The sequence below is a fragment of the Rhinoderma darwinii genome, chromosome 1, assembly GCF_050947455.1.
Source record: "Rhinoderma darwinii isolate aRhiDar2 chromosome 1, aRhiDar2.hap1, whole genome shotgun sequence".
Taxonomy (NCBI): domain Eukaryota; kingdom Metazoa; phylum Chordata; class Amphibia; order Anura; family Rhinodermatidae; genus Rhinoderma; species Rhinoderma darwinii.
The window spans coordinates 20,284,284-20,306,872 of NC_134687.1; positions in this window are offsets into that span (position 1 = coordinate 20,284,284).

Consider the following 22,589-nt stretch of genomic DNA (forward strand, 5'->3'; position numbering starts at 1 on the left):
TTCTTTTGCCGAGGCTGTAATTTTACGAGTCGTCTTTTGACAGTGACGCGTAAAATGACAGGTCGTTGGCACAGTACATCGGCAAACCCATTGAAAGCAATGGGCAGATGTTTGCCGACGTATTGGAGAAGTCTTTTCAGGCGTAATTCGAGGCGTAAAACGCCTCCATTATGCCTGAAAATAGGTTGTGTGAACCCAGCCTTATTGTTATTCTAGGTTTCTGAAGTGAAGCGGCACACCCCATAGTCAAACTGGCAATGGGTACATGTGGCAGGAGTAAGCATCAATCTTGGATATTATGGTCAAACCACTCCTTTTCATAAGTTTAAATAGTTATAGAACTACCTATAGTGCCAACTTCATATGTAGGTATATGTAACATCTCGGTAGCAGGGGACTGCTATTACGGTTCACTTTTGCATGGACAAGTAATTAATATAGGAAAGGATGACATAGAGTAACTGCCAAAATGAGGCCCCCTGCAGTCGGAGAGGACAAAGTATTTTCCTTATATATTCCCAAGATACTAACTACAATGTTGACCTTCCTTATGGAAATAGGAAAGAAGATAGGGAGGCAGGAGAGTCTGTGATGTAAAGACTGGTACATCCTCTGAATTACATACGTATATTCATTAATGTCAATTTTAAGACAATTACAACACACTGAGGAATTCCATGACCTATTATAAAAGTATGTCACTGTCCAAATAATTCTGGCCCTAACTGTATATGTTGTCATTTACACAAATAAATGAACATTCTCCACTCCACAAGTAGCAGCGCATAAAAGTTTCTTAACATAAGTTTTCAATGTATGTATCACATAGGGATGTAACTAAAAAGTACTGGGCCCCCTGAAATGCCCCCTGCATATCAACCAGCAGATCCATGTGAAAGTTAGGCTGAGGGCACACTTGCCAACTTGCCAGCTGCCGGCTGAGTCATGTAAAAAAAAATACTCCCAGCGAACACCTTTCCATATTTTTACTGATGTGTGTCCAGGCCAAAGAAATGGTGAGCGAAATAGAGAACATGTCCTATTCCTGTCCGCAAATGCGGCATAGATTCGCCCGTAGAAGTCTATGGGCGCTTCTGCAATTGCGGACGGATATGGATGTGTATCCATAGCCGGTGGATCCGTATTTGCGGACAGTAAAAACCCTTATGGTCGTGTGCATGAGGCCTTAGCCACATAAATAGAAAATGCAGGTTGGTGGCATGGGAGACATCAAATTCCAAACCAGAACCCAAATTCAAGGGAATGTATCATGAGAAAATTACCTATTCATTTAATCAAGTTATGTTAAACATATTATTGAAACATTTTTGGTGTTTTTTTTGTTTTTTTTACTTTTCTATGTCATTATCTACATATTTAAAAAAAAATAATCCTAAAAATGTTCGTTTTCACTCTGGCCACTGACCCTCACAATAGACTGAGACTTCCTATTCTGTGGAAATATCTTCTCAGCAGTCATCTCATTATTATCCCAGGCAAAATTACACTGACAAGTAACACATATACTGTATGTTACTCATATACAGATAAAACAGGATCCACCATTCATAATGGACTGACTCTTCCTGTTCTGTAGAGATCACTTCTCAGCAGTCATCTCAGTATCGTCACAGGCAGGATTACACTGACAGGTAACGAACACCTCTATATAGATAACACAGAATCCACCATTCATAAAAGAATGACCCTTCCTGTTCTGTAGAGATCGCTTCTCAGCAGTCATGTCATTATCATTACAGCCAGGATTACATTAACAGGTAATACCTATATATAGATAACACAGAATCCACCATTCATTACAGACTGACACTTCCTGTTCTGTAGAGATCACTTCTCAGCAGTCCTCTCATTAAAATCACAGGCAGGATTACACTAATAGGTAACGCCTAAATATAACACTTGATACACCATTCATAATAGCCTAACCCTTCCATTTCTGTAGAGATCACTTCTCAGCAGTAATTTCATTATCATTACAGGCGGAATTACACTGACAGGTAACACCTATATATAGATAACACAGGATCCATCATTTATAATAGGCTGCCCCTTCCTGTTTTGTAGAGATCACTTCTTAGCATCATCTCATTATGATCACAGGCAGAATTATATATATATACAGGGTGGGCCATTTATATGGATACACCTAAATAAAATGGGAATGGTTGGTGATATTAACTTCCTGTTTGTGGCACATTAGTAAATGGGAGAGGGGAAACTTTTCAAGCTGGGTGTTGACCATGGCGGCCATTTTGAAGTTGGCCATTTTGTATCCAACTTTAGTTTTTTCAATGGGAAGAGGGTCATGTGAAACATCAAACTTAACGAGAATTTCACAAGAAAAACAATGGTGTGCTTGGTTTTAACGTTACTTTATTCTTTCATGAGTTATTTACAAGTTTCTGACCACTTATAAAATGTGTTCAAAGTGCTGCCCATTGTGTTGGATTGTCAATGCAACCCTCTTCTCCCACTCTTCACACACTGATAGCTGTCCTGCTCTTCACACACTGCTCTGCCATTATGGAAGCCGATTAGGCCCCTTCTGGAGACGAAGCCTAATCGGCTTGCTGTTAGTGAATGACTGACAGATCTAATACATTGCACTACATAGGTAGTGCAATGTATTAGAAAAAAACATCTGACAGTTGGACCTTAATGTTCCCTAGTGGTACTAAAGAAAAGTGTAAAAAAAAAAGTGCTAAAAAAGTTGTAAAAAATATAATAAAGTTTCAAGTAATAAAATAAAACACAATCGTCGTTTTTCCCTCATCAAGTCCTTTATTATTGAGAACAATAAATAAACCATACATATTTGGTATCACCGCGTCTGTAATGGCCTGAACTATAAAAATATTATGTTATTTATTCCTCGCAGTGAATGGCGTAAAAGAAACAACTTAAAAAACAATGCCAGAATTTCTGTTCTTTGGTCACTTTTCCCTACAAAAGTTGGAATAAAAAGAGATCAAAAAGTCGCATGTATCCAAAAATTGTACTTATAAAAACGATAGCTCGGCTCGCAAAACACAAGCCCTCATACAGCTCCGTCGACAAAAAAATAATAAAAGTTATGTCTCTCACAACATGGCAACAGAAAAAAGACATTCTTTTTACACAAGCAATTTTATTGTGCAAAAAGTTGTAATACATAAAAAAGTGCTATGAATTTGGTATCACCAGAATTGGACTGACCCGCAGAATAAAGTTAACATGTAATTGAAAACGCATGGTGAACGCTGTATGACAAAAACTAAAAAACGATGCCGGAATTGCGTTTTTTTGGTCACCCTGCCTCCCAAAAAATAGGATAAAAAGTGATCGAGAAGTCGCATGTACCCCAAAATGGTACCAATAATAACTACAGCTCATCCCACAAAAAACAACCCTCATACCACTACGTCTATGAAAAAATAAAATTAGTTAAGGCTGTGTTCACACTGAGTTTTTTGCAGGAGGAAAATTCCTCCTGCAAAAACTGCTCCAGTAGGCTTTTGCACAGTGGTTTGACAAAAACTCGTCAAAACACTCGTCGAGGTTTTTTTTTCCTCTTTCTGACTGATTGAAATGGGGTTTTGGAGGCGGAAACCGCCTCAAGATGGGTCATGACGCTTATTTTTACCGCGACGCGTTTTTTTTACTCGCGGTAAAAAAACTCGTCCAACTCCCATTGAAATCAATGGGAGGCATTTTCGGGCGGTTTTTGAGGAGCTAATTGGCGCGGTTTCCGCATCAAAAAACTTGTCAAAAAAACTCAGTGTGAACACAGCCTAAGACTCCAATAAGTCAGAAAAGAAAAAATATGCAGTTGTGCCGACCCCAGGGGAACATTTCTTCTGTTTCAAGAGGTGATTTATCAAGGCCCTAAAATTAGGGAACCAGGAAGAGGACGACCCAAACATATCTGCTGGAAGCGAGGGCGCCCGTATTATACCAGGACAGCACTTCCCAGCAGAATTTCCCAAATTGCAAAAGTATTATTATACCACCTGACTATGCCTCTGATTTACTCTGCCCGGCTTACATATGCCCCCACATTATAAACGGTAACACCAGAAATATTCAAACATAACTACTACCAAGCAAAATCCACGCTCCAAAAGCCAAATGTGGCTGCCTCACTTTCTTCTGAACCCTACAGTGTGCCCAAACAGCAGTTTACTTCCACATATGTGGCATCGTTATACCTGGGATAACGCTTTAAAAAAAAAATTGGGTGTGTGTCTCCAGTGGCACAAGCTGGGCACGGCATATTGCCAATGAAATGGCATATCTAGGGGAAAAAAAATATTTTTACTTTGCACCATCCGCAGCGCATTCATTTATGGAAAAGACCTATGGGGTGAAAATGCTCACTACACCCCTTAATAAATGCCTTGAGGGGTGTTGTTTCCAAAATAGAGTCACTTCTGGGGGGTTTCTTTTTATTATTTCACATCAGAGCCTCTGCAATTGTGAACCAATACTTTGTAAATCGCCAAATTAGGCCTCAATTTTACATGTTACTCTTTCACTCCAGAGCCCTGTCAAATGTCCAGGCTAAAGATTAGGGCCATATGTAGGGTGTTTCTAAAACCGGGAAACAAATCATAATAATTAGAGAGCTGTCTTTTTATGGTGGCACAAGCTGGGCACCACATATTGGCATATCTATGGAAAAAATCCAATTTTCACTCTACAACATCGGGTGCACACTAATTTCTGTAAAACACATGCGGGGTGAACATGCTCACTACACCCCTAGGTGAATTCCTTGAGGGGTGTAGATTCCAAAATGGGGGGTTTTCACTGTTTTCGTACCACAGCGGCTTTGCGACATAGCGCCCAGAAACCAATCCAGCAAAATCTACACTCCAAAAGCCAAATTGCGCTCCTTCCCTTCTGTACCCTACTGTGTGCCCAAAAAGCAGTTTATTACCACATATGTGGTCTTGCTGTACTCGGGAGAAATTTATTTACAAATGTTGTGGTTCTTTTTTCCTTTATTTGTTGAAAAATAAAAAATGAAAATTTAGAGCTAAATCTACGTCTTATTGAACAAAAAGATTTTTTTATTTTATTTTCACTGCTCAATTTTAATAACATTTTTGAAACACCTGCGGGAGTCAAAATTCTCACTACACCTCTAGATGAATTCTTCAAGGGGTGTAGTTTCGTGAATGGAGTCACTTTTGGGTAGTTTCCACTGTACTGGTACCTTAGGGGCTTCGCAAAAGCGACATGGTGTCAAGAAACCAATCCAGCAAAATCTGTGCTCCAAAAGCCAAATGCCACTCCTTCTATTCTGTTCCTTGCCGTGTGCCCAAATAGCAGTTTATGACCACATATGGGGTATTGCCGTACTCCAGAGAAGTTGCTTTACAAATGTTGTGGTTCTTTATTTCCTTTTGTTTGTTGAGAAAATGAAAAATTTTGAGCTAAAGCTACATCTTATTGAAGAAAAAGGATTTGATTTTTTTTTTTCTGTCCAATTCTAATAAAATCTATGAAACATCTGTGGGGTCAAAATGCTCACTAGATGAATTCCTCAAAGGGTGTAGTTTCATAAATGGAGTCACTTTTTGGGTGTTTTCACTGTTTTGGTCCCCTCAGGGGCTTTGCAAATGTGACATGGCCTCCGCTAACCATTCCTGCTAAATTTGAGCTCCAAAAGCAAAATGGCGCTCTTTCCTTTCAAAGCCCTGCCGTGTGTTCAAACAGACGTTTATGACCACATGTGGGGTATTGTTTTACTCGGGAGAAATTGCTTCACAAATATTGTGGTGCTTTTTCTCCTTTAGTCCTTGTGGAAATTAGAAAAAATTAAGTAAACCTACATTTTCTTTGAAAAAATTTTGATTTCTGCAATAAACTTGTGGGGTCAAAATGCTCACTATACCCCTGGGCAGTAAATATTGAGTTATATTTCTCTGTTAAAACTTTCTGTGTTACAATTTTTTTTTATTAAATATGAATTTCTGCAACAAAAAATTTAATTTGTATATGTCACTTCTACTTTGCTTTAATTCCTGTAAAACGTCTAAAGGGTTAAGAAACTTTCTAAATGCTGTTTTGAATACTTTCAGGGGTGAAGTTTTTTAAATGGGGTGATTTACGGGGACTTTCTAATATATAAGGCCCACAAAGCCACTTCAGAACTGAACTAGTACCTGTAAAAATAGCCTTTTAAAATTTTCTTGAAAATGTCAGAAATTGCTGCTAAAGTTCTAAATCTTGTAACGTCCTAGAAAAATAAAAAGATGTTCAAAAAACGATGCCAATCTAAAGTAGACATATGGGGGATGTTAATTAGCAACAATTTTGTGTGGTATAACTGCCTGTCTTACAAGCAGATACATGGCTAATTTTTGCCATTTTTCGCAAAATTTTGGGGTTTTTCACATTTAAATACTGAATGTATCGAGCAAATTTTGCCAGTAACATAAAGTCCAATGTGTCACGAGAAAACAATCTCAGAATCGCATGGATAGGTAAAAGCATTCCGAAGTTATTACCACATAAAGTGAAACATGTCAGATTTGAAAAATGAGGCTCTGTCAGGAAGGTGAAAAGTGGCCAAAGTGGGAAGGGGGTTAATATTTTTGTTGTTGGTATTATTGTTATTATTGTTCTTTGTAGTTTAACCCCTTAATGACCGGGCATGTTTGTACCTTAATGACCAAGCCAGATTTGTCAAATCTGGTATGTCTGACTTTATCAGAGAATAACTCTGTGAAAGTTTTGAATATCCAAGTAATTCTGACATTGTTTTTTCGTCACATGTTGTACTTTATTTTAGTGGTAAAAGTAGACTGATACGATTTGCGGAAATTAATTAAAAAATAGAAAAATGGAAGAAATTTTGTAAAAATTACAATTTTCCCCTATTTTTAACTGCAATATGTCACATATGTACACACATACTGTACAATTTTTTTAATTAAATATATATTTCTATCTCTTTACTCCATTTTGGCAGCACTTTTGAAAAAATAAAATAAATTTTCAGCAATTTAGAGGACTTACAAATTGAATAATAATTTTATAAATTTTGAAGTACATTTTGTTTTCCTGCACCAAGCCAGGTTTTCAGAGGCTCATAGGTCTCAGAGTGATGGAAACCCCCACAAATGACCCCATTTAGAAAACTAGACCCCTTAAGGTATTTACCTAAGGGTATAGTAAGTATTTTGACCCCACAGTTTTTTGCTAAATTTAATACATAGCAGGTGAAAAAAAAAATAATTTCACTTTTTTTCATAAAAGTATCAGTTTGAAGACCAATTTCTTTGTAAAGCAACCATGAGAATGAAGAAACACACCACAAAATCTATCACCCTGTTTCTCCTGTTTTCAAAAATACCAACATTGTGGCCCTAATGCGCTGCCTGGACACACGGCAGGACCCAAAAGGAAGGGAGCACCCGGAGGCTTTCAGGACTCATATTTTGCTTTTAAATGTTTTAGGCCCCACTGTACATTTGGAGAGGCTTTGTGCTGCCAGAACGATAGAAACTCCCCATAAACGACCCCATTTAGAAAACTAGACCCCATAACGTAATTATTTAGGTGTATAGTAAGTGTTTTGACCCCACAGTTCTTTGCTAAATTTAATGCATATCAGGTGAAAAAAATAATACTTTCACTTTTTTCATAAAAGTATTAGTTTGAAGACCGATTTCTTTGTAAAGCGAACATGAAAATGAAGAAACACACCCCAAAATCTATCACCCTCTGTCTCCTGTTTTCAAAAATACCCACATTGTGGCCCTAATGCACTGCCTGGACACACGGCAGGACCCAAAAAGAAGGGAATACCCGGAGGCTTTCAGGACTCATATTTTGCTTGAAAATGTTTTAGACCCCACTGTACATTTGGAGAGGCTTTGAGCTGCCAGAACGATAGAAACTCCCCATAAACGACCCCATTTAGAAAACTAGACCCCATAAGGTATTTATTTAGGTGTATAGTAATTATTTTGACCCCACAGTTCATTGCTAAATTTAATGCATATCAGGTGAAAAAAATAATAATTTCACTTTTTTCATAAAAGTATTTGTTTGAAGACCGATTTCTTTGTAAAGTGACCATGAAAATGAAGAAACACACCCCAAAATCTATCACCCTCTTTCTCCTGTTTTCAAAAATACCCACATTGTGGCCCTAATGCGTTGTTTGGACACACGGCAGGGCCCCAAAGGAAGGGAACACCCGGAGGCTTTCAGGACTCATATTTTGCTTGAAAATGTTTTAGGCCCCACTGTACATTTGGAGAAGCTTTGAGCTGCCAGAATGATAGAAACTCCCCATAAACGACCCCATTTCGAAAACTAGACCCCTTAAGGTATTTATCTAGGGGTATAGTTAGCATTTTGACCACACAGGTTTTTCGCTAAATATATTGAAATTAGTCTGTAAAAATTAAAATGTACTTTTTTTCTGAAACAACATAGAAATGTTTATTATTTACAAGGAATAACGAAGAAAATGCACCCCAACATTTGTAAAGCAATGTCTCCCGATTACGACAATACCCCATATGTGGTAATAAACTGCTGTTTGGACCCACAGCAGGGCTCAGAAGGGAAGGAGCGCCATTTGGATTTATGATTTTGCTGGAATGGTTTTCGGTGCCATGTCGCATTTGCAATGCACTGGAGGGACCAAAACAGTGGAAACCCACCAAAAGTGACCCCATTTTGGAAAAACCTTCAAGGAATTTTTCTAGGGGTATAGTGAGCATTTAGACCCCACGGGTCTTTTGCAGAATTTATTGGAATTAGGGCGCAAAAATTAATATCAACATTTTTTCCACTAAAATGTTGCATTTTCTCATTTTCACAAGGGATAAAGGAGGAAAAAAAACAACCATTTTTATAAAGCAATTTCTCCCGAGTACGGAAATACCCAACATGTGATCATACGTTTTTTCATTAGAAATGAATTAACCCTTTCAGGACTGATCCATTTTTTGCTTTCATATTTTAGATTTTCACTCCCCGCTTTCCAAGAGCCATAACTTTTTTATTTTTCCATCAATAGAGTGGTGTGAGGGCTTATTTCTTGCGGGAGGAGCTGCAGTTTTTATTGTTACCATTTTTTGGTATATAAAAAGTGATTCAAAAGTTGTATTACATTTTTTTTTTAGAGCGAAGGTGACAAAAAAAAAAAATAGCGATTTTGGCGGTTTCAATTATTACATTTTTTTATCGTGTTCACTGTACAAATTAAATATTGGTATATTGTAATAGTTCGGACTTTTACGGACGTAGTAATACCAATTTTGTTCATTTTTTTACATTACTTTAGAAGAAAAATGCGAAAAGGTGTTTTGTTTTTTTACCTTTAAAAAAAAAAAATTCTCACTACTAATAACTATAATTCTTCTACACATTTTATTAATCAATCCCCTTAGGGGACTTGATCCAGCGATCACTGGTACTATATACTGCAATACTAATGTATCACAGTATATTGTTATTCTTACAGGCTTCTGTAACAGAGCGATCGCTGTACCTGTCCGTTAGTACCGAGGGGACCTGCTGTAATACACAGCCGACACCCGCAGCGTATGGAGCGGGCTCAGCACGTGAGCCGGCTCCATACATCAACCGCCGCACCATGACGGGCAATTAAGTCATAGTGCGCAAAGGGGTTAATGCGCAGCGGATGGTTCAAAGTGAAAATTGCAATTTTCCACTGATACGCCATTTTAGTGCATAATATGTTGTGCCCAGTTTGTGCCACAGAAGACAAATACCTCATAAAACGTTAAGAGGGTTCTCTCGGGTATGGCGACGCCATATGTGTGGGCGCAAACTGCTGCTTGGGCACACTGTAGGGATCAGAAGGGACGCCATTTTGCTTTTGGAGCGCAGATTTTGCTTGGTAGTTTTTCTGTTTTGGGTTTTGCTGGTATTTCAGTTTATAATGTGGGGGCATGTGTAATCTGTGCGGAGTACATAAGGGGTATAATAAGAGGGTATAATAATGGGGTAAATAAATAATAATTCATAGATATGTGGCCGGTGTCGCACTGATAAATGGCGCCCGATCTTATCCGCTTTTGGAACACTCTGCACATTTTGCATCGCCATATTCTGAGAGCCAGAACTTTTTTATTTTTTCACCACCGGAGCTGTGTGAGGGCTTATTTGTTGCGGGACAATCTGTAGTTTTCATTGGTACCATTTTGGGGTACATGCGATTTTTTTTGATCACTTTTTATTCAATTTTTTTGCAATCCTGAGCAAAAAACAGGAATTCTGACACCGTTTTTTAGGTTTTCTTTTTGCGGCGCTCACCGTACGCTATAGGTGACATTTTTACTTTATTTTGCGGGTTGGTACGATTACGGCGATGCCATATGTATATAGGTTTGGTCCTTTTTTTTAGCGTTTGCGCAATAAAATGACTTATTTATTAAAAAAAAAATTCTGTGTCACCATATTATGAGAGCCGTAATTTTTTAATTTTTTAGTCAAAAAAGCTGTGTAAGGGCTTGTTTTTTGCGGGACAGATAGAAGTTTTTATTGGTACTATTTTCGGGTACATGCGACTTTTTGATCACTTTTTATTCTTTATTTAGGGAGCGGTGGTGACCAAAAAAATTGCAATTCTGTCGTAGTTTTTTTATTGATTTTTTTTGGGGTGTTCATCGTGCGGGAAAAATAACATTACGGTTTTATAGTTGGGGTCGTTACGAACGCGGTGATACCAGATATGTGTACTTTTTTTAACGTGTTCATTTTTTTCCTATAATGAAAGACTTATTATAAGAAAAAAATGCAGTGTTTGTTTATATAACTTCTAACTTTTATTTTTACACTTTTTTTAAAACATTTTTATTACTTTTTTTTACTTTTTTAACTTGTCCCACTAGGGGACACTTAGTCTTGCAGCTTTGATCGCTGCTAGAGTACATTACACTACACACGTAGTGTGATGCACTCCAACTGTCATTGTGACGTGACTGTCACACTGACAGGAAGCAAAGGAGGAACAGCGGGAGGCTGTTCCTCCGAGGCTTCCGTGCATGGCAACCCGTAGGTCATTATCTGACCTCCGATTGCCGTGACAAGCATCGGTAGCCCCCACGATCACTTCGTGGGGGCTGCTGATGTGCTTCAAACCACTTAAATGCGGCGACGGCAATCCGTCGCCGCGCTTAAGGGGTTAACTGCCGAAATCAGCGGCGATGGTCTGCTGTCCGGCAAGACTGATGTCTCAGCTGTCGGGGACAACTGTCAGCGCGAGTCTGTCACTCTGTGTTTACACAGAGTGACAGTTTGAAATGCGGACGAAAATGAACGTCATGGTGCGTGAACTAGCAGCCGACCATGACGTTCATTTTCGTCCTTGGTCGTTAAGGGGTTAATTTAATATTATTATTATTACTGATATTATTATTATTACTATTATTATTATTATTATTATTATTATAATCATTATTATTATTATTATTGCCATCGTTTTTGGCATGCATTTGTTAGCCCAGTTGGTATGCATTCTTTTTTTCTTTTTGCTAATGGATTTTTTGCCGGATTCTCAAGGAATTATCATTTGTTTTGTTTGTTTTCGTTCCTTATGTGTTTTCAGTGCTGATTGCTGCTATTTTCTCTAGAGCAACAATAAACTGCTTTAGGGCATATGTTTATTGCCTATCTCATTTGCATGTTGTTCTTGAAAGAATTTAAGATGTCAGCAAGTCCGATGCTTTTATCAAGGGTTTTGCTAATCTGTTTTGCCTTGCTCAGATGCACTCCTTCAATGTACACATTTCAGAAATGATGTTAATTTTTTATGAAGAGTCTAATGTTTAAACTTTTGATTTTCTCAAACAGAGACTACAGGTTCAGATTGTGATTAATGCTCCATAACCCAATGCAAAGAGGAGACAAACCTTATACAGTCTAGGAAAACAAATATTTGTGTCTTGAAAATAAATGTGATTTTTTTCCTACTGAATAAATTTCTTAACACTTTTTTTTTAGATTATAACGTAAAGGAGCATGCACAAGAAAATTTTATATAAATGTAAGGGGTTGTCTAGGATTAGAAGAAAAACATGGCTGCTTTCGTACAGAAACAGCACCACACTAATCCATGGATTGTGTCAGGTATTGCAGCTCAGGTTTATTAAATGAGGCTAAACTACAATATTACACATAACCTGTGGACAGGTGTGGTGCTGTTTTCTAGATATGGCAGCCATATTTTTGGGCAACACCATCAAGTCTGAAGAAGTGGGTACCACCTATTCATAAAATCACCTTTCCCCAGCGCTATCCGCAGAGCAGCTCCTTATTTAGGTTGCACACAAGAATATTACACTATGACACATGTCGGGAACCTCTCTGATTCACTTTAACAAGCTACTAGTCCGCAAACTCGACTGACCCCTCTCCAGTCTAACCTAAGACAAACTTTGCTCCTTGACAAGATCCTTAAAGGGTAACTAAACTTTTAAAAAACTTTTGACATGTCATAGTGACATGTCAGAAGTTTTGATTGGTGGGGGTTCTGAGCACTGAGACCCCCACCTAATGTTAAAACAAAGCAGCAGAAGCGCTCGGGTGAGCGCTAAGTCTCATGGTTTCTGATCGTCTGTCCTCGGAAAGCTGAGTGAGCGGTGTACCGACTCATAGACTATCTATTGAACCAGTACACCGCTCCAAGGAAAGTTGGGGAAAGCCGATCAGAAACTAAACGGCACAGCGCGCACCCGAGCACGTCTGTGCTTCGTTTTAGCGATCGGTGGGGGTTTCAGTGCTCAGACCTTCACCAATCAAATTTTGGACATGTCATTATGACATGTCAAACGTTTTTAAAATGTTTGGCTACATTTTAATCCATCTGGTCACATATCCTTCCCAGTTGGCAGATTTTGAACTCTACTTGACGTGACCTCCTTTCTGGCTAGAAGTATCTCTGCTCTGTTTTTGGGCCGGGGAGCTGGGGGAAAACATTTGACGAAGAAGCTAGAGGAAAGGTGTATATGGAGGCCACTTTCTTTCTGTTGCCTGTAAAGCACTGGAATGGCTAGGTGTATCTCTACTATGTCTTCTACCCTCCTGGGCTTGGCTAAAAATAAGAAAAATATGTCTAAAAATTTTAAACTATGTTCAAAATAAAAACTTGATGCCATTTTCTAAAGATACTTCTACTATAACCTCTTAACGACATGCTACGTACATGTATGTGGCAGCCATTAAGAGGAAGTGTGGAACGGGTTTACGAGATGAGCATGCTCCATACTTAGCGGGTGTCAGCCGACATCTCACTGCAATGGGTGAAATAAAAAATCACTTTGATTCTGCCCATTTAATACCTTAGATGTGGCGGTCAATTGAAATCACGGCATCTCAAGCGTTAGAATGAGGGGGGCAGGCCCTTCCGACGTGCCATCGGCCCTCCGTGACGTGATCGCGGGGTGCCAATGGATGTCATGGCAGCATAGGGGCCAAATGAAGGTCCTCAGGTCTGCCATCTTTGTACTTCTATGAAGGAGGGCTTCATAGGAGACTGTAAGTAACACAATATACTGCAATACATTAGTATTGCAATATATCATATGAGCGATCCAACAATCGCTGGTTCTAATCCCCTAGAGGGACTTCTAAAAAAAAAAAATACAGTTAACTAAAGTATTTAATGTTCCAACAAAAAAAATATTAAAAGTTCAAAGTAACGATTAAAAAAATGTACTTTTCACATAACTGGTATCGCAGCGGCAATAAAAGTCGGAAATATTACAATATAATATTTAACGCACTCTAATCTCCAAAAGAATGGAAGACACCCAAATTGCTATTTTTTGGTCACCTTAGCTCCCCAAAAATTTAAGAAAAAGTGATCAAAAAATCGTATTCGAATATGGCGACACAAAACAATATTTTTTTTTAATAAATATGTTTTTTTCTTCTAAAAGTGGTAAAACATAAAAAAATATACACATTTGGTATCGCCATCATCGTATGAACCTATAGAGTAAAGTAAGTATATTGTTTTTACCATACGATGGACACCGTAAAAATGAAACCCCCAAAATGCTTTTTGGCCATTTTCCCACATAAATATATTTTTTTAAGTTTCCCAGTACATTATCTGGTAAATTAAATAGTGCCATGTAAAGCGACAACTCGTGTGGCAAACAACAAACCCCCATACTGTATGGCAATGAAGAAATAAAAAAGTTTTGGCTTTTGGAAGGCGCGGAGGAAAAATCAAAAATTGGCCACGTTATTAGGGGTTAAAGATTGAAGAAATAACAGGGTTAACTGGTTGCTGACACAGGAGGAGAATGCTCATCCTGAACGGCGGGTACTTCGCGCATTAGGATGAGCATTCTCGTCCTGTGTGACAGCCGTCTCTGCCCGACTCTAACAGCGGAGAGAAGAGAAACATCTTCTCTCCGCCGTTAACCCCTTGAATGCTATGATAAAAGCTGATCGCGGCGTTCAAGGAGATGGGACTGCACTTTGATCGCGTCACAGAAAATAACTGATCGAAGCCCATAACTTGTATGGCCAAAAATGTATATAAATTAAACGATAATGTATTCGTACCAAAAAATTGTACCTACATAAAGTACAACTCGTCCCGCAAAAAACAAAGTCTCATACAACTGTAAAACTAACAGCCACCTAATAGGCTATGCTTAATAGGCACTTAGTAATGGCAGCCCTTCGGAGCTTTGTAAGGCCCTTAACTGCTGTTGTCACCCATCGCCTTTGGGATGACAAAGGGAGTTTCCACCTTTTGATTAGAACTTCAGTTGCTACATTTGCTATTGACTGTGGAATCCAAGAAATTAAGCAGTCAGGATCAGAGCTATCTCTGTTGCGGTGGGACGTCAGCTATCAATCACAGATGACTCTCACTGGTGATGCCACGGGCACAGCTCATGTGTCCGTGCCATCAATGCATCGTAATACTATGTTTGTTCGCAGGAATGACACACTTACTGTTAAATTAAAGTGTGAAAAAGGGTTAAAATAAGCCAATTAGGCTCTTAAACAATAAAAGATATATGAGCCTTACAAAATATTTAAGATTGTGAATTCCTTTATTTTTGAGAATCGGTTGAGAAAAACTCTTTTGCTTATTGAATCTTTCAGTTAACATTATAATTATACTGCATTTGTTTATTTCAGTTTTACTCCCTGCGGAGCTTTAATGGGTTTCCCGTTGTTTGTCTTATTACTTCGTAGTGTTACTCACATGTTTCACTGTGCACTGGCATTTTAAGAGCCAAACAATAAGCAAACATGTTTACAATAATTGATCACAAAGTATAAACATCATTAACATATTCATTTGTATATACACTGCTGCAGCCTCCACATTGTTTACATGGTTTCACTTTTGGTTCGTACTAGCGCCATTGCCCCTTCAAACAGCCGATCGGACGGGGAGCAGAGAGTTGGACCCCCACCGATCTAATATCGATGGTCTATTCTAAGTATAAGCCAATTAAGCCATCAACCCGCAAAAATCCTTTAAGGGAATACTTAAATCACACATCACATCTCGATGGACAAAAGATTCAAGTTGAAAATCTTTACTGATATAAATTGTGTTATTTGTTGAGAACAAAATTACGTATCAATGGTCAATGAAAACCAATAACATCAACAAATTGAGGGCTGGATTCCAAATCACATTGAAAATCTAAGGTGGATCCAAATTTCCTGCATTTCACCACGGCAACTCATAATGTGATTCAGCAGTGTGAACGTCCCCGATGTGCCTGTATGCAATCCCGACAAAGTCTGGGCATGCTCCTGATGAGACGGCAGGTGTCCTGTGGAATTTCCTCTCAGACCCAGATCAGGGCATCAGTGAGCTTCGGGACAGTCTGTGGTGCTACATGAGTATGTCGGATTCCCCTATTTAATAATATCCCACAGGTTCTCAACTGGATTCAGGTCTGGAGAACATAATGGCCAGTCAATGGCATCAATGTCTTCCTCACCTATGAACTGCCTACATACTAGGGACATATGCAGCCAGGCATTGTCCTTCAGCAGGAGACACCCAGGACCCACTGCGTAACGTCTGACAATGACTCTGAGAATTTTATCTTGGTACCTAACAGCCGTCACTGTACCGTTAGCTATAACATGAAGGTTTGTGCGACACTGCAAGAATATGCTTTTCCATACCATCACTGACGCACCGGTAGACCAGTCATGCTGGACGATGTTGCCGGCAGCATATAATTCACTGCAGTATCTTTCACATCTGTCACATGTGCTCAGTGGGAACCTTCTCTCATCTATGATGAGAACAAGGCACCAATGATGGACTTGCCAATTCTGGCAAATGCTGATGGAGCTGCACGGTAATGGGCTGTGAGCACAGGTCCCATTACAGAATATCAGGCTCTCATGCCACCCTCCTCGAGTCTGTTGCTGACAATTTGGTCAAAAATATACACACCAGTAACCCACTGGAGGTCATTTTGTAGGGCTCTGGCAGTGCTACTCCTTGCATAAAGGAGCAGATACCAGTCCTGCTGTTGGAATGATGCCCGTCTAGGGCCCTGTCTGGCTTTCCTCGGGTAACGGCCCGTGTCCTGGTAACTGCTTTATGTTCTTGAGACTGTGCTGGGAGACTCAGCAAGTCTTCTTGCCAAGGCACGTATGGATGTGCTATCGTGGAGGGGTTGGACTACGTGTGCAACCTGAATGGTCTGCAGTTACTGTCTCATGCTACAAGTAGTGACAAGAACACTAGCAAAACTAGAGAAGTTGCCGTTCCCTTGTTGGGGGTTGTCTTGCTGATGCCTCCTGTGCACTTGTTGTCACTTTTATTTGCATCAAAGCAGGTGAGAAATTGATTCACATTCGCTTGTGCTTCCTATCTGGACAGGTGGATATCCCTGAAGTTTAATTCACTTGGGGTTATACTGAGATGCTTAAGAGTTTCCTTAATTTGTTTGAGCAGTGTCTATTTAGGTTGTGATCTTTAAGGTAATACAGAACGGTTTTTTTCTAGATTGTTTTTTTACACAATCAACCGGTTACCTGTTGTTTTTAATATTCCTTGTCATATACATTTGTCAGTTTATTTTAGATGTGTGGTGTTTTTTTTTTTGCATGTCACCCTCCTTTTCATTTCCCCAAATGAGATAGATAGATAGATAGATAGATAGATAGATAGATAGATAGATAGATAGATAGATAGATAGATAGATAGATAGATAGATAGATAGATAGATAGATAGATAGATAGATAGATGATAGATAGATAGATAGATAGATGATAGATAGATAGATAGATAGATAGATAGATAGATAGATAGATAGATAGATAGATAGATAGATAGATAGATAGATAGATAGATAGATAGATAGATAGATAGATAGATAGATAGAATGGATTGGGAAAGTTTTCAGACCCTTTCACTTTTTTTCACATTTTGTTATGTTGAGGCCTTGTTGTTGCTGAAATAAAAAAAAAAAAATAGCTTTTCCCCCATCGTTCTGCACTCAATACTCCATAATGACAAAGTGAAAATTGAAGGTTATTGATCTTAGATAATTTAATGACAAGGAAAAACTAATATAATGCATTGACATAAGTATTTAGACCTTTACTCAGGACTTAGTTGAAGCGCCTTTGGCAGCGAAATCAGCCTCCAGTCTACTTGGGTATGATGCCACAAGGTTTGCCCACCTAGATTTGGGGATTTTCTGCCATACTTCTCTGCAGATCCTCTCAAGCTCCGTCAGTTTGGATGGGGACAGTCGGTGGACAGATATTTTCAGGTCTCTCCAGAGATGTTCAATTGGTTTCAAGTTATGGCTCTGGCTGGGCCACTCAGGGAAATTCGCAGAGTTGCCCTTACACCACTCCTGTGTTGTCTTGGCTGTGTGCTTTGGGTCATTGTTTTGTTGGAAGGTAAACCTTTGGCCCAGTCTGAGGCCAGAGCACTCGGGATCAGATTTTCACTAAGAATATCTCCGTACTTTGCTTCATTCATCTTTCCCTCAACCCTGACAAGTCTCCTTGTCCCAGCTGCTGAAAAACACCCCCACAGCATGATGCTGCTGTCACGAAGGATCTGTGGCCCCACTGGGCCGTACCTCCTTGGCGGTAAGGCAGCTGGCCAACAGGACGCAGTTGAATGTCTATAGTTCGTATAGGTACCTGTGGCAGCTCGAACAGTATCAAGGCAGGCTCGGCTGGATCTAGGCAGCAGGCCGACGTCAGGCGTGGTGAAGCAGGACAGGCGTGGTATACAGAACGGCATGACTTTGGCTCAGCACAGTACTCGACCACGATAGTATGGAATGCAGGGAACGGGAAAACACTAGGAGACCATTGCATAGACAAAATAGGGAAACAACAACAACGCTCAGGCATCAAAGCAGGGGGCTGGACCCCTCTTATAGTCCAGGGTACCCACGGCCTGATGTTCATCAAAGTCCAGTGCGCGCACCCTACGGGATCCGGCTGAGGTGAGTGGAAGCGAGCGCTGGCATCTCCTGAGGAGGAGGCTGGGGCCAGCGCTTGCCGACTCATGGCTGCGGCTGTCAGGGAGAGATTGGAGCTGACGGCCCACAGCCACGGACATTACAGTATCCCCCCTCTTACGCCCCCTCTTCTTGGGACCAGGGCGAGAGAGAAACTTTTTCAGAAGAGTAGGAGCATTGAGGTTCTCCTCTGGCTCCCAGGACCTCTCTTCAGGATCAAACCCCCTCCAATCCACCAAATAAAAAGTCCTTCCTCTCACTTTTTTGGTGTCAAACATCTCCTTAACCTCAAAGGTGTCTGAAGGGCCGCTGGAGGCAACCACAGGGCTAGGAGTTTTGGTATAGCGGTTGAGAACCACCGGCTTCAGGAGGGAGACATGGAAGGAGTTGGGAATCTTGAGGGTAGGAGGCAGCCGAAGCTTGTAGGCGACAGGGTTGATCGGCTGTAGGATCTCGAAGGATCTGAGGAACCTGGGAGCAAATTTGCATGACGGCACCCATAGTCGGATATTCCTAGAAGACTGCCAGACCTTCGTGCCAGGGAGAAATTGAGGAGGTTCTCTTCTCCTTGTGTCAGCCTTCCGTTTCATGCGGTCAACTGCCATTAGGATGGAGGATCGAGTCTGCTGCCAGATCTGTAGGAAGTCTCTAAAAGCGGAGTCAGCCGCTGGTACCTCAGAAGTATCGGACACCGAGAGAGGAATTCATGGGTGTTGGCCGTAGACAATAAAGAATGGTGTATTCCTTGTGAACTCGCTGGTGTGATTTTTATAAGAACAAGCATCATGCTGCTTGGAGATGAAGTGGGGTAGGTTGTTCTCCAAGATCTGATTGATCCTCTCGACCTGACCATTGGACTGAGGATGGTAGGCTGAGGAAAAGTCCAACTTCATACCGAGGAGTCCGCAGAGGGTTCTCCAGAACTTGGAGGTAAACTGAACCCGCCAATCAAACACAATATGCTGTGGCAAACCGTGCAGGCGGAAGATGTGTTGGATGAATAGTTTGGCCAGCTGAGGAGCAAAAGGAAGACCGGTCAGAGAAACTAAGTGGGCCAACTTCGAAAGCCGATCCACCACCACCCAGACAGTACTGCATCCTGCAGAGAGAGGCAGGTCTGTAATAAAGTCCATAGCTATATGCTTCCAGGGATAATTGGGCACAGCCAATGGCTTGAGCAGACCAGAAGGTCTGGAGTGAGCGACCTTGTTGGCTGCACATACAGAACAGGAAGAAACAAAGTCCATAATGTCCTTGGGCAGCGTGGGCCACCAGAAATGACGTGCAATCAGATCCTGGGTTTTTTACGGACCCCCGTGTGACCTGCCAGTCTAAAGGAGTGTCCCCCAGTGGAGGATTCTTCCACGATCAGCCAGGCGCACAAAAGTTATCCCTGGAGGAATGTCTCCAACTTGCTGGGGATTGACAGAGGCAATGCAAGATGGATCAATAATGCGCTGTGGAATCTCCATGGTGTCCTCCGTCTCTAAAGACCTGGACAAGGCATCGGCCCTCACATTCTTGTTGGCTGGGCGATAATGGAGTTCAAACTGGAACCTGGTAAAGAATAGTGACCACCTGGCCTGACGAGGGTTCAGCCATTGGGCCGTCTGGAGGTAGGTCAGATTCTTGTGGTCTGTAAAAATTAGGATCAGATGAGCTGCGCCCTCTAGTAGATGTCTCCACTCTTCCAGAGCCAATTTGATGGCCAGTAACTCCCAATCCCCAATCGAGTAGTTGCGTTCTGCGGAAGAGAAGAGTTTAGAGAAATATCCGCATACCATTGACTTGCCCTTGGGACCTCTCTGGAACAGGAGTGCACCAGCACCTCCAATGAGAAATGCAGAGAGACATCCGGATGATAGAGGATAGAGGCTGACGTGAAGGCACTCTTCAGGCTATTGAATGCGGACTCTGCCTCAGGAGTCCACACCTTGGCGTGCATGCCCTTCTTAGTGAGGTTAGAGATAGTAGAAGTCAGTGAGGAGAAGTTTGGAATAAACTGTCTGTAAAAATTGGTGAATCCCAAAAAGCACTGTATGGCCCTCAAGCCTTGAGGGCGTGGCCATTCCAGGACAGACTTTACCTTCTCAGGATCCATATCGAGACCTCGATTTGAGACGATGTAGCCCAGGAAGGGTAGAGCATCTCTGTCAAACACGCACTTCTCCAACTTGGCGTGCAGACGATTCTCCCTTAAGCATACCAGAACTTGACGGACATGTCTCTGATGTGTCATAGGATCTGGAGAAAAAATCAAGATGTCATTAAGATAGACCACAACACAAACATAGAGGAGGTCACGGAAAATGTCATTAACAAACTCCAGGAAGACCGTGGGAGCATTACACAGGCTGAAGGGCATTACTAGATACTCATAGTGTCCATGACGGGTGTTAAATGCAGTCTTCCATTCGTCACCCTGGCGAATCCGGATTAGGTTGTAAGCCCCACGCAGGTCTAGTTTAGAAAAAATCTTGGCACCACCTATACGATCAAACAATTCAGAGATCAGTGGCAATGGATATTTATTCTTCACCGTGATCTGGTTGAGACCACGGTAGTCGATACAAGGACGAAGAGAGCCATCTTTCTTTTTGACAAAGAAGAACCCGGCTCCTACCGGGGAAGACGACTTCTGTATGAAACCCCTCTCCAAGTTCTCTTTCACGTAGGCGGACATGGACAGAGTCTCTGGCAAGGAGAGAGGATATACCCTACCACGGGGAAGGGATGCACCAGGAATCAGTTCAATAGCTCAATGTCTCTGCCTCCCTCTTGCTGAAGACATCAGAAAATGCAGCATACTGACCCGGCAATCCTGCCAATGACCGAACGCTGAACCGAGCGAATCTTCACAAGGCAATGGCTTTGACACTCAGGGCCCCACTGGAGAGCCTCTCCAGAATTCCAGTCCAGGACTAGGGCATGCAGTCGGAACCAAGGCAGGCCCAGCAACACGGGGTTAACAGCTTTGGATAGGACATAGAACGATAGAAGTTTGGGGAGAGAAGAGACCCCACTTGGAGCCTCAGCGGCTTGGTCACAGCTATAACTGGGTCTGGCAGAGGTAGTCCATTTACTGAAGCAACTGTCAACGGGCTCTCCAGAGGGGTGGTGGGTAATTTAAGAAGGTCCACCAGGTCTTTACGGATGAAATTAGCAGCGGATCCAGAGTCCAGATACTCAGAGACCTGATGCGTTCTCTCACCGGACACTATGGTCACAGGTATGGACAATTTAGACGGAAGTCCTTTCTTACCCAAGGTTGTCACTCCTAGCAACCCTAGGCTTTGGGATCTTTGGGGACACAGGTGCACAAGATGGCCACCAAGGCCGCAATACAGAGTCCAGAAGTGCGTCTGCATTGTCTCTCCTGGGTGGATAGCTTGCACTGGTTCATTATCACAGACGCCTTAGGAGGATCAACATCTGAGGACAGCAGGGGTTGCTGCAAAGTAGGAGCCAGACTAGGGAGGACTCCCTCCCGACGAACCTCTTGGAGGCGTTCTCAGATCCGTATATCAATCCTGGTGGACAGAAGGATGAGGTCATCCAGGGTAGGCGGCAGATCTCGAGCGGCAAGTTAGTCCTTAATTTTAGGAGCCAGTCCATGCCAGAATGCAGCCACCATGGCCTCATTGTTCCATAACAGCTCTCCCGCCGGGCTGTGGAAGTGGATGGCGTACTCACTCACAGAGGTGTCTACTTTGCGCAGGCTAATCAAAGAGGCCGCTGCAGATGAGACCCGACCAGGCTCCTCAAACACCATACGAAAAGTTCGGAGTAAGGCTTGGAAGTCACGGGTCTCTGGTCCTTGTGTCTCCCAGATAAGGTTCGCCCATGCAAGAGCCTTGCTAATGAGGAGAGAGAGGATGAAAGCAACCCTTCAGACGAAAATGTCCTACTATACAGGCTGAAGTGGATATGGCACTGATTCAGAAATCCACGACAGGTACTTGTGTCTCCATCATAGCGGTCAGGAAGTGGCAAAGAAACACGCGGGTCAACACGGCAAAGAGGTGTAGTCTGAGGATCAACACTGCCAGGAGGTGTAGTAGGAGGAATGGCAGCTTGTGCCTCCTGCCGACGTGCAAGAATGTTCA